The sequence below is a fragment of the Otolemur garnettii genome, unplaced genomic scaffold, assembly GCF_000181295.1.
Source record: "Otolemur garnettii isolate 467f Iridium unplaced genomic scaffold, OtoGar3 scaffold00113, whole genome shotgun sequence".
Taxonomy (NCBI): Eukaryota; Metazoa; Chordata; class Mammalia; order Primates; family Galagidae; genus Otolemur; species Otolemur garnettii.
In genome coordinates this window covers 3948515-3959609 of record NW_003852508.1, presented here as the reverse complement: position 1 = coordinate 3959609, position 11095 = coordinate 3948515, and positions in this window count along the sequence as shown.

The window sequence follows — 11095 nt, the reverse complement described above, 5'->3', positions numbered from 1 at the left end:
ATCCAATCCACAAGTTAGGATGAGTAACAAATGAGTAAGGAGTGGCATTCTGTTATGGTACTGCAAGTTGCTACAATGGTTTCCTTGTTGTCTTGACATCAAAGTTTTACCCCATCATGGTATTAACTGATCTCATCATCATGGCCCATGAATACTTAAAGAATATTATATGTTTATCAATGAGAATACAAAGAAGACTCAGGTTCTTTAACTCAAGGGACATAAAATCCATTCTGGAGAAAAGGCATGGGTATAAGAACACTCCAAATAGTATAGTCTGTTGGGTCCGGATTTGATTTATCCCATTTATGAGCTATAGAATTAATCTGTAACAGTTTCCTGGATGCTTAGCAGAAAACATGAGATCCTGGGCCAGAAATAAAGGACTTTATTGACAGCATAGCAGGCTAACAACAGCGGAGCTTGGGGAATTCACTACTGTCCCAGTGAGTAGAAAACTACCTCACTCTTTGTCTGAAGGGGGACACATGCATCCTCATCTTACAGGTCACCAGCTGCAAAAGCCGGTGTGAGGAATGGCCTGGGTGACAGGGCCTTGTGGTCTTCACATATCCAGCAGGAACAGGATATGTGGTCTTCCCATATCCATGGAGGAACTCAAGAAGCCAAAAGAAAACTGACTCTCCCAACACTGGCAGAAAGTGAAATGGTCAGTAACAGTGGCAGCACCACTGAGACTCAGAGGTCAGAAGTAATAGGATACTCACAACTTGGGTAGATAAAATGATGGTTATCTTGGCTACAACAAAGAAGAAAATATTACTGGCTATAGTAACATGTGCATTACTAGCTTATCTCAAAAGGCAGCAGTGGTTTTCTTAAAAAAAAATGCAGGAGTGAGAAGAGAAATAGGTCCCTGGGAGTTTTAATATTTATCAACAAGGATGAGATTGGATTAATTGCATTGAGAAACATCATGCAAGGCTATTATTTACTGTCAAAGACTTGAAAGAAGAGATGTTAAATGCAGGAATCTGATTGTAATCAAGTGATTTGAAATGTTATCTCCATCCCCACGTATTTTCTATTAAACAGACACAATAGAAACAATGAGAACGATGCCTGATGTTTTAAGCTTCAATTAGCCACATAGTGGTTGATGGGAGGATAGGGATTTAAAACGCTTTATGTTTCCATCAGATAAAAATCTGTGACCTGCAAGTCATTACTATTCATCAGCCTGGGGCCAAGTTCTGCTCCACACCCATGTCTGCTTGGCCCAATTCCTTCAGTGAGTTCCAGAACCACACAAGAGGTTGTAGCCAATAGTGACCTTTTGTACCAGAAACTCCACTGATTCTAGCAGGAAACTGGGTTTCCTCCACTTGGGTCCAGAGGACACTGTACATGACCTTGAGGTACTTTGTGATGCTATGGTGTGGCCAACAGCGATGAAGCAGCAACAATTCCCAGAACAAAAGCAGATGATCTCAGGGAGACACGATACTGACGGAGAGTTCCCAAGCAGACTGGGACTCCCTGCTTCAGAGAGGAGAAATGGAGTCAGAATCAACAGCCACTAAAAGTGTAGAGAACAGCCTGCTTCTCTAAACTTTTCGATTTATGAAAAAAGAACATTGAAAAAAGTATTATATGGATTAGAGGCCCAAATAAACATGTGAAACTCAATGATTTGTTTTTCAAAAGTAAAGTGGATCAACCTCCTGACTCAAAGCATGAATATGGACTCTTGGATCATGAACCAAGCTCTGTGTATATGTGTGTGCGTCTCGGGACTTTTGAAATTCATTTGTACAACTTTCATCTGTATGTAGAAGAAAAGAGCCTGGAGAGCTCTCCTGGTCACTTAATGCGAGTCGCTCTTTATCCTCCCTGAAATTGCCTCTTCCTGCTTTGTATTTTTCTCTGATTATCCTGCTTCCTCATTTACAGCCTGACCTAGCTTTCTAGGTTTAAATACCTAAACCTCCCTTTCTTCAGCAATTTATTTCAACTACACGAAGATGAAGTACTGGGACTTCCCTCTGCCATATTTATATTTTAAAAAGAAATTTTTGATTTAGAAAAATAAAGAGATCTCTTCCACCCATGGATTTTTAAGGGCTATCTTCTCTCACTTCAAGAGCTACAAAAGCATTAACAAAATAGCTCTTCTGCTTCTGCTAAGTCTGTCTCTGGCCACTGAGGATTTCTATGCCCAAATTCACACTGAATCTTTGACTTGAGGCCCATTTGTGGACAAGGCTAGATTCCCAGTGAAGTTTCCAATCTCAGCAGCCAACCAGATGTTCCGCCTGATATAGTAAGCATCCAAATTTTATTTGAGAACACATAGGCGTTTGATTGGATTCTTCATTTGTCATCTGGATATTTGGCACTACACACACACAGTCTTTAGAAACCGCAGAAGGAATTCATTCTCCAGGCATGTCGTGTAATCTGCCCTACAATGTTGTCTTTCTGTTCTAAAAGAAAGTTTCAGTGTCCACTGAAGTGGCAGCAGCATAGAAATCTGTCCTAAAAGAGGAATTGGATAGTTAGGCGGCTATTTAGTTCTTTTAGAAAGCCAGTGCTGGTCGAGAGCTGGAGTTGCTCTCTGTGCCTTGGGGGATAGGATAGGTCATGCTGTGGCCACCCCAAATCTCAGCACTTTAAATAAGAAGGGCATATTTTTCACTTATGTTACATCTCTAATGTGGAAGTGGGGTGGCAGTAGGTTGGTGGAAAGAAAGGAAGGCGTGAAGTGTCTGCTCGGTAGTGACTCAGGGACCCAGACAGGGGAGCTTTCCTTTCAGCATGAATTTATTTCTGCATTGGCCCTGCAGGGGGAGAGCAGAATTTGTGGGTCTCCCACTGGCACTTTGTAAAATCTCAGTTTGGAGAGTACCCTGTTGGGCAGATTTCAGATGGCCAGGACAGCACAGTCTCCCGAGCGTATCCCCGGAGGGGAACAGGGACCAGTTACCAGTGAGCCGCAATAATGTCAGTCACACAGCCATTCAGGGCTCAGAGGAAAAATTCTCCAAAACAGAATTTCCTTAAAGCTGGGGTTCTTCCTAGGGCAAAATCAAACATTTTTTTGGCTCCCTCAGACTAAATATAGGGTTATAATTTATTAATACATTACTATATATAATGGTGTATTATTACATAGATAGGATCACTAGAAGTGTGTTTTATCCGAAATTTAAAAGTTTATCTCCTTCCTTTTGGAGAAAGCAAATCCCTGAAATTAAGGTGTCCCTAAAACTTTTGTAAAATAACTATACAGACCTATAAATAACATGCACAGTAGATGTACAACCCCCATGAGAAAAGAGGTGATAACTATTTTGTTCCCCTCACTTACTCTGATGATTATGATAAAAGTGACCTGTCTACCCTCACTCCATCCTTCAGAGCCTGGCACAATGCCCATCAATAAATATGTGTTACATTTGAAACAAAATAATACATACTGAATATAAGACAACCTAAAATAAACAGACAACAATTTAGGTTCCAGGACACTAAACAGAGAGTAAATTCAACAAATAAGCCATATGCTGAAGGGTGATAATTTTATGTCTTCTAAAATACTTCCTTCTAAACATTTCATTTTTTCTAAAACCTTAAATAAAACAAATATTTAATGATAAAAGCTCTCCTTTTGCTAGGTCTAAAATTCTCACCCTTAAAATTGTTCCCGTGAATTTCATAACAAAAGTGTGAAAATTATCTAAATTCAATTTTGGCTTAAAATATTTCTTAACTAGTTTCAAAAATACTTAAAAACCTTTGCTATATGTGTGTCATAACAACAACAAATATTTGTTGCCATTCACTGTTCTGAATACTTAGGAACACATGTTAAATATTTTGAGGCTTGACAACTCTTGGAGATAAGTGCTAGTGTTAATAGCTCCATTTACAGATGAGGAAACCAAGACAAGACAATATAACTCACTTGTCCAAGGTCACACAGCTCGTATGTGATGCAGCGTTGCTACTATAATTAGAACCCAGACAGTTTGGAGCTGCCTTCGATACTGTATGGGGGCAGTAAAGATGAAAGAGACTCCATCTTTGTCTCTAGAATAAACTCACATTAGGACCGTATTGTGCCGGAACAAGATAAGGATGCCAGCTTTTGCCACTTCTGTTAAACAGAGTACTGGAAATTTTAAAGACAGCAATGAAGCACGGTACTGTTCCCCATACTAATCACACATGGTTACATTTCCTGTCCCCTTAATCATTCCCCAATCTGTCCTCCACAATGTCCCCTCCTCACTCACCCACACTGTCCTCTATACTATCTCCAACACGCTGTCCTACAACGTGACTCCACACTGTCCCCTTTACTGTTGCCTGCACACTACACTGTCCCTCCCTCACTCACCCACACTGTCCTCTACACTATCTCCAACCTGCTGTCCTACAATGTGACTCCACACTATCCCCCTACTGTTGCCTGCACAATACCCTCTACACTGTCTCTAGAACTCTCGTCATCTTGCAAAACTGAAACTATTTCTATTTGGTTCTTTTTTTATGATTTCCATTTCTCAGCTGACTTCAACATTTTTACATTTATTATCAGAGTATTTTCTTGGCTCGGCACCTGTGGCTCAAGTGGCTAAGGCGCCAGCCACATACACCTAAGGTGGCAGGTTCGAATCCCCAGCCCGGGCCTGCCAAACAACAATGATGGCTGCAACCAAAAAATGGCCAGGCGTTGTGGCGGGCGCCTGTAGTCCCAGTTGCTTGGGAGGCTGAGGCAGGAGACTTGCTTGAGCCCAGGAGTTGGAGGGTGCTGTGAGCGTGATGCCATGGCACTCTACCCAGGGGGACAGCTTGAGGCTCCGTCTCAAAAAAATAAAAAATAAAAAAGTATTTTCTTTACCTCCATGACCATATTTATAATTGCTGCTTTCAAAGCCTTGTGTGATAATTACAACATCTTGGGACATTTTGAGATTAATTTCTGCCACCTCAGTTTTGTCTTGTGCATAGATTACAGTATCTTTCCTGTTATCTTTACACATGCCATGGATTTTTTATTATGTACTAGTTCAAATGAATGACAGCTATGGAGATTCTGGATCCTGTTGTATTCCTTTGAAGAATGTTGATTTTTTTTTTCTTGGAGCAGTGGTTTAACTTGGTTGAACTCAAACTCCAACCTCTGCCTCCTCTACCACAGTCACAATTAAAATCCCCATTTAGCTTCTCACTATTATTTTTATGTTTGGTCCTTGGGTTCTATTCCCCGTGTATATAGTTCAAAGATTTACTAATTGTTTGCAGGGCACTTACATATATATTTTGAGATTCACCCTTCATATTTCCCTTTTTTTCAAAACAGCTCTCCTAAACTTCCTTCTACTCTGAAAGCTCCAAAAGTTATCCTGTGACACCATAAGTGAGACTATGGTTTTCAGCCTGCCTGGGTTTCTGTGGGTAAAGCCCTCATGCATAAGGATCACTGCCCAGAGAGCTTTCTTCCTCTTTCTCTTTCTCTCTTTCTTCCTTGGCAATGTCTTATCATGAAAGATTAACAGCTTGAATTTTAGGAGACCCAGGCTCTAATGTAGCTCTGTTCCCCAAAGTTCTCATATGACAGTGGGCAATCTCTGTCTCCTAAGCTGAACCCTCTAGTTCACACCTCTGACACATACTAAGCCTACATCTTGTTAGTTTTTGTGTAATATTTGTAATTTTGATTATTTTTATTAAATCATAGCTGCATATGTTAATGTAATCATGGGGTACCTTGTGCTGGGTTTATATACAATTTGAAATATTTTCATCAAACTGGTTAACATAGCCTTCATGGCATTTTCTTAGTTATTGTGTTGAGACATTTATATTCTACACCTAGTAAATGTCACGTGTATCCTTGTAAGATCAATGTAGGTGTGGTCCACCACTTACCCTCCCTCCACTCATCCTCCCCCCTCCCCTCCCCTCCCTCTCCCCTTTCCCATTCTTCTTGGGCTATAATTGGGTTATAGCTTTCATAAGAAAGCTATAAATTGGTTTCATAGTAGGGCTGAGTACATTGGATACTTTTTCTTCCATTCTTGAGATACTTTGCTAAGAATATGTTCCAGCTCCATCCATGTAAACATGTAAGAGGTAAAGTCTCCATCTTTCTTTAAGGCTGCATAATATTCCACAGTGTACATATACCACAATTTATTTATCTATTCATGGGTTGATGGGCACTTGGGCTTCTTCCATGACTTAGCAATTATGAATTGGGCTGCAATAAACATTCTGGTACAAATATCTTTGTTATAATGTGATTTGGGGTCTTCTGGATATATACCTAGAGGAATTGTAGGATTAAATGGCAGGTCTATTTTTAGATCCCTAAGTGTTCCAAACATCTTTCCAAAAGGAATGTATTAGTTTACATTCCCACCAGCAGTGTAGAAGTGTTCCCTTTTCTCCACATCCATGCCAACATCTCTGGTTTAGGAATTTTGTGATGTGGGCTAATCTTACTGGAGTTAGATGATATCTCCAAGTAGTTATGATTTGCATTTCTCTGATGATTAAGGATAATGAGCATTTTTTCATGTGTCTGTAGGCTGTGCACCTGTCTTCTTCAGAGTTTCTGTTCAGGTCCCTTGCCCCGCCGAGATGGGATCACTTGTTCTTTTCTTGCTAATACGTTTGAGTTTTCTGTGGAGTCTGGTTATTAAACCTTTGTTGAGACATAACCTGAAAATATCTTCTCCCATTCTGAGGGCTATCTGCTCGCTTTAGTGACTGTCTTCTTGGCTATGCAGAAACTTTTTAGTTTGACCATGTCCCAGTAAAGTAGTGTATTTTTGATGCTGCTTCAATTCCCTGGGGGGTTCTCCTCATAAAATATTCTCCCAGGCCAATTTCTTCAAGCGTTTTCCCTGCACTTTCTTCTTGTATTTTTATAGTTTGTGTCTTAAGTTTAAATCTTTAATCCAGTGAGAGTCTATCTTAGTTAATGGTGAAAGGTGTGGGTCCGGTTTCAGTCTTCTACAGGTTGCCAGCCAGTTCACCCAGCACGATTTGTTAAATAGGGAATCTTTTCCCTACTGAATGTTTTTAATTGGCCCATAACTGATGACAGTACACTTGTATTTCTAACATATAAGATATATAACATATAAATAACTACTTTTTGATCTCTAAAAACAGCAGAATTGTGAAAGAATCTATCCTTGAATGATAGGAATTTTATAGCATAAAATATTAACAAGATTGATTCTTTTGTTTTAAAGCTCTTTACAAACTTTATAAAATCTATAACTCCTAATACTATTAGAGTGGGGGTTTGAAATTCAACATCTGAATTTTTGTGGAAAATAGTCAGTCCATAGCATTCCACTTCTAGCCCCAACCAAATTCATGTCTTTCTCAAGTGCACAATGCATTTTTATTAATTACCCTTCTCATATGCAAAATACATTTGCTCACTCCATCCCAGTAGTCTCGGAAGTCTTAATTCAGTCCAACATCAACTCTAAAGTCCAGAGTCTCATATATATATCATCTAAATCAAACACAGGTGAGACTCAAGGTACGTTCATCTTGATGCAACATTAGTCTCCATCTATGAACTTGTGAAACAAAACAAATGATGTGCTTCCAAAATGCAACCATGGGACAGGTATAGAATGGACATATAATTCTCATTTCAAAAGGGAAAAATACAAAAGAAGGAAGTGATGACAAGTTCCAAGCAAATCCAAACCTACCAAGACAAATTTCATGAGATCTCAAAGCTCAAGAATAATCCTCTTTGGCCAATGTTCTGCCCTATAAACCCACTGGGACAGCAGTCGCACCCACCCCACAGCCCTACCATGTGTCTTCATGGCTCTGGTGGGTGGTGATCTCACTCTTGGAAACCAAGCCTTGTCCCCTGGGCCCACACACTCCAAGACTGTGACAAGAGTGGTAATCCTGATGACCTCTAAGTCACCTTCAGGTCATCTCTGCTTTTGTAAGAAGAGACACCAGAGAGCTCTTGCTTCACCCTCACTCCCCCTCACAAGGACATAGAAAGCAGCCTCTGCTCATGGTGAACCTACCCTGTGGGACTTGATCTGGAACTTTCAGTCTCCAGAAATGAACTGCAAGAAATAAATTTCTGTTGTTTAAGCCACTTAAAAAGATAAAGCTTACCTTTTAATGTTAAAACACATTGTATTTAATGTTAACATTAAAAGATAAACTGAGGCATATTCAAATATTAGAGTTTATTTGAGCAAACACAAATTCATATTGTGGCTGCCTAGGGAAACTAACATACTTGCTAAAATTAAGATACTTTCTTCTTTATTGTCTCATAGTTTGGGGGACCCTTATTAACCCTGGCCTATACTGGAATCTAGTATCAATGAATACCTGACTTAACAGCAACAAACATAAAAGCCATACATTCAGTTACTTTAAGATCTATTAAGATCAGTATTTTAAGGTGACCTGAAAGAACGGCATGAATTTCAGGGATTTTTTCACTGGTGAAGAGCAGAGTCCTCTTTTCCATTGGTTGATCTCTAGGGAGTAAAATTTCCCTCTGAAAGTGGGTAAGTGCAAAGCTGTAGCATGGAGTTACACTAGTTGTTTACTGCAGACCCTAAGGGATTCTCTTCATGTCACCTACAACATGACCTTTTTCTACATTTCTTCTCCTCATCAACTGACTTCATTAACTGTGTAGACTTCTTTTTAAATAATAAAATGAATGTGAAATAATAAACCATGGCACCATTAGTATAGTGCCTATTAAATAAAAGACAGTAAACAAATATTAGTTTCTTTTCATTCCTTGTTTTTAACTCAGCTGGCTATCCCACAGGCACAATTCTAGAGAGTTTGTTAATCGAGATTATCATTCCAGCATAAGGAATCCGAGCCAAGAGCAGCGACTGCCACCCGCATTTGGCCTAAGCTGATTCACTATTATCATGATTATGTTTTCATAAATCTACTTAGTATTTAATGTGTGTAATGCCCTTAATACTGGGTTTGGCTACAACAGTTGTTAGCTATATTAATTAGCTAAACTCGAAGAAGAAGAGAACTTTGGGTGAGTTATTTGAGGTTAGTATGTAAATTAATACAAAGTGAATGTAAGTAGGTTTCTAAATCCCAATGCTGTCTCTTGAAAAAAATTCACAACACAACGTGACCCTCACATTCACTACTCTGACCTTGTACTGACATTGCACGTGGAGACACCATTAATCATCACAGATCACAGCACTGCTGCTGTGAGGGCACACTCAGGGTCTCCCTCATGGTCAATAAGCTATGGGCACCTGTTTCTAAAGGAAGTGAAGCTCTAATAAAGATGGTAGAGAGGTGAGAAAAAGCAAGAGTTTGGCTGTTTCCTCAGAACCCTAAACTCTGTCCCATCTCAAGTTTCTGCTGGTGCTAGTCAGGGTGGGAGAAATTTAGCCTGTCCTAGATAGGGACCTAACCCACTTCGAGCTCCCAGGAGTGCAGCCAACTTGAGTGGGGCTTCATGGTAGACCATTGCCACAAATGTGACATGCAAGATGGTAACAACTTGATTACAGGAAATGAAAATGTGGTGACCCCTGCTCTAGAATCTGTGTGGTCATTCTATCCAGAACAAAAGAAAAGTCATCTCAGTTACCAGCATAGTGACATGAGCTTCCTTTGGAGCTAAGCACAAGTCCTGAATCTGATGAGTTAGTTACACTTTGGAAGGAATGGAGGCAGAATAAACTCTCCTCGATGGTCACTGGGAATCAGACTTACTCCTTCGTTTGTCTGTTTATATTAGGATGAATAGGAGGTAGTAAATTATGTCAAAATATCTGAGTGCTTCACTGGTCATAATACAGAATGCCCCAAAAGTATCCTACATATTTTACAAAATATTTACAAAATGTTCTGTAAGCATTAGCCACTTCTTTGTAAGATTTTGTAATGTTTATTTTGTAAATGAATGTATGTTTAGCTATAATTTCCCCCTTTTCCATATGTATAGAGACTTCAGGGGTGACTTTTGGGATATTCTGCACATAGACAAGCAGCTTTACAAAACTCCTGTGCTTCGAAATTCTCCTTCCACTAGTTAGTTTATGAGAAGGAACTGTTTCCAGTTCCTCCCTGATACTGGTTACCATGAGTTTGTTGGGTATTTTTAAAAATCTTTGCCAATCTAATGCTTAAAAATGTATGCTTTTATGTCTTTCTTTCATTATTACTGTTAAAAATAAACTGAGTCAAATTAAAATATTAGAGTTTATTTGGGTGAACAGCAATTCATGAATCAGACAGCATAAAACTGTAAGCAGTTCAGGACTCTGAAACGGCTGGGGCAGAGGGAGGCTCATTTAAGGAGAAGGTGGAAGCATGGCAAAGGAAGTATTTGATGGATTGAAGTGGAGTAGTAGCTTTATGTGGGAAAGTCCCCAGTTAGAGGTTAGTCAGTGGTTTTCAATGGATCTAGATTCAGAGTATGACATTTTATACCGAGGTGGGTTTCAGTTTGCTAATGTGGAAAGCCAGGATGCTGCAGCCACCTCGGTTCAATGGTCTCTAATTATTATTATTTTTTAAACATTAAGGATGCTTAGAATATTTTTAGATTTTTATGGGATTCTTGTACTTCTTTTTGGAAATTGTCTACTAGGATATTAACTCTTTTCTTGCTAACTCGTCCGTCCCATACATTGCAAAGATTTATTCATTTGTCCTTCATCCTACCTTATAGTGGTATAATAATTAAGAAAAATAATCATTTAAGTATTTTTATCATAAAGCATAAGTCATGGCACCTTTCTAAACAAGTGGACTTTTTTTTTCATGACTAGTCTGAAATTTTATGCAAAAGAGTGCTTCAGGGACCTGTTGCTTAAGTTGTAGAAAGAGGGCTTCACCCCATAGTAAACTACTCAATGTGTTCCTGCTGTCCAGCAACTAAGTGGCCCTTTGTAAATCTGAGCACAGTGGAAACAGCCCCTGGTCAAGGTAGGCAGGCCAAGCAGCTGGAGCCATGCCAGCCCTCGCCTCCTGCTGGAAGGAGAAGGTGGTGCACCCCAGCAGGTGTACTTAGCATCACTGGGGAGCCAAAAGGTTAACAATGTTTCATAACGTGAAAATT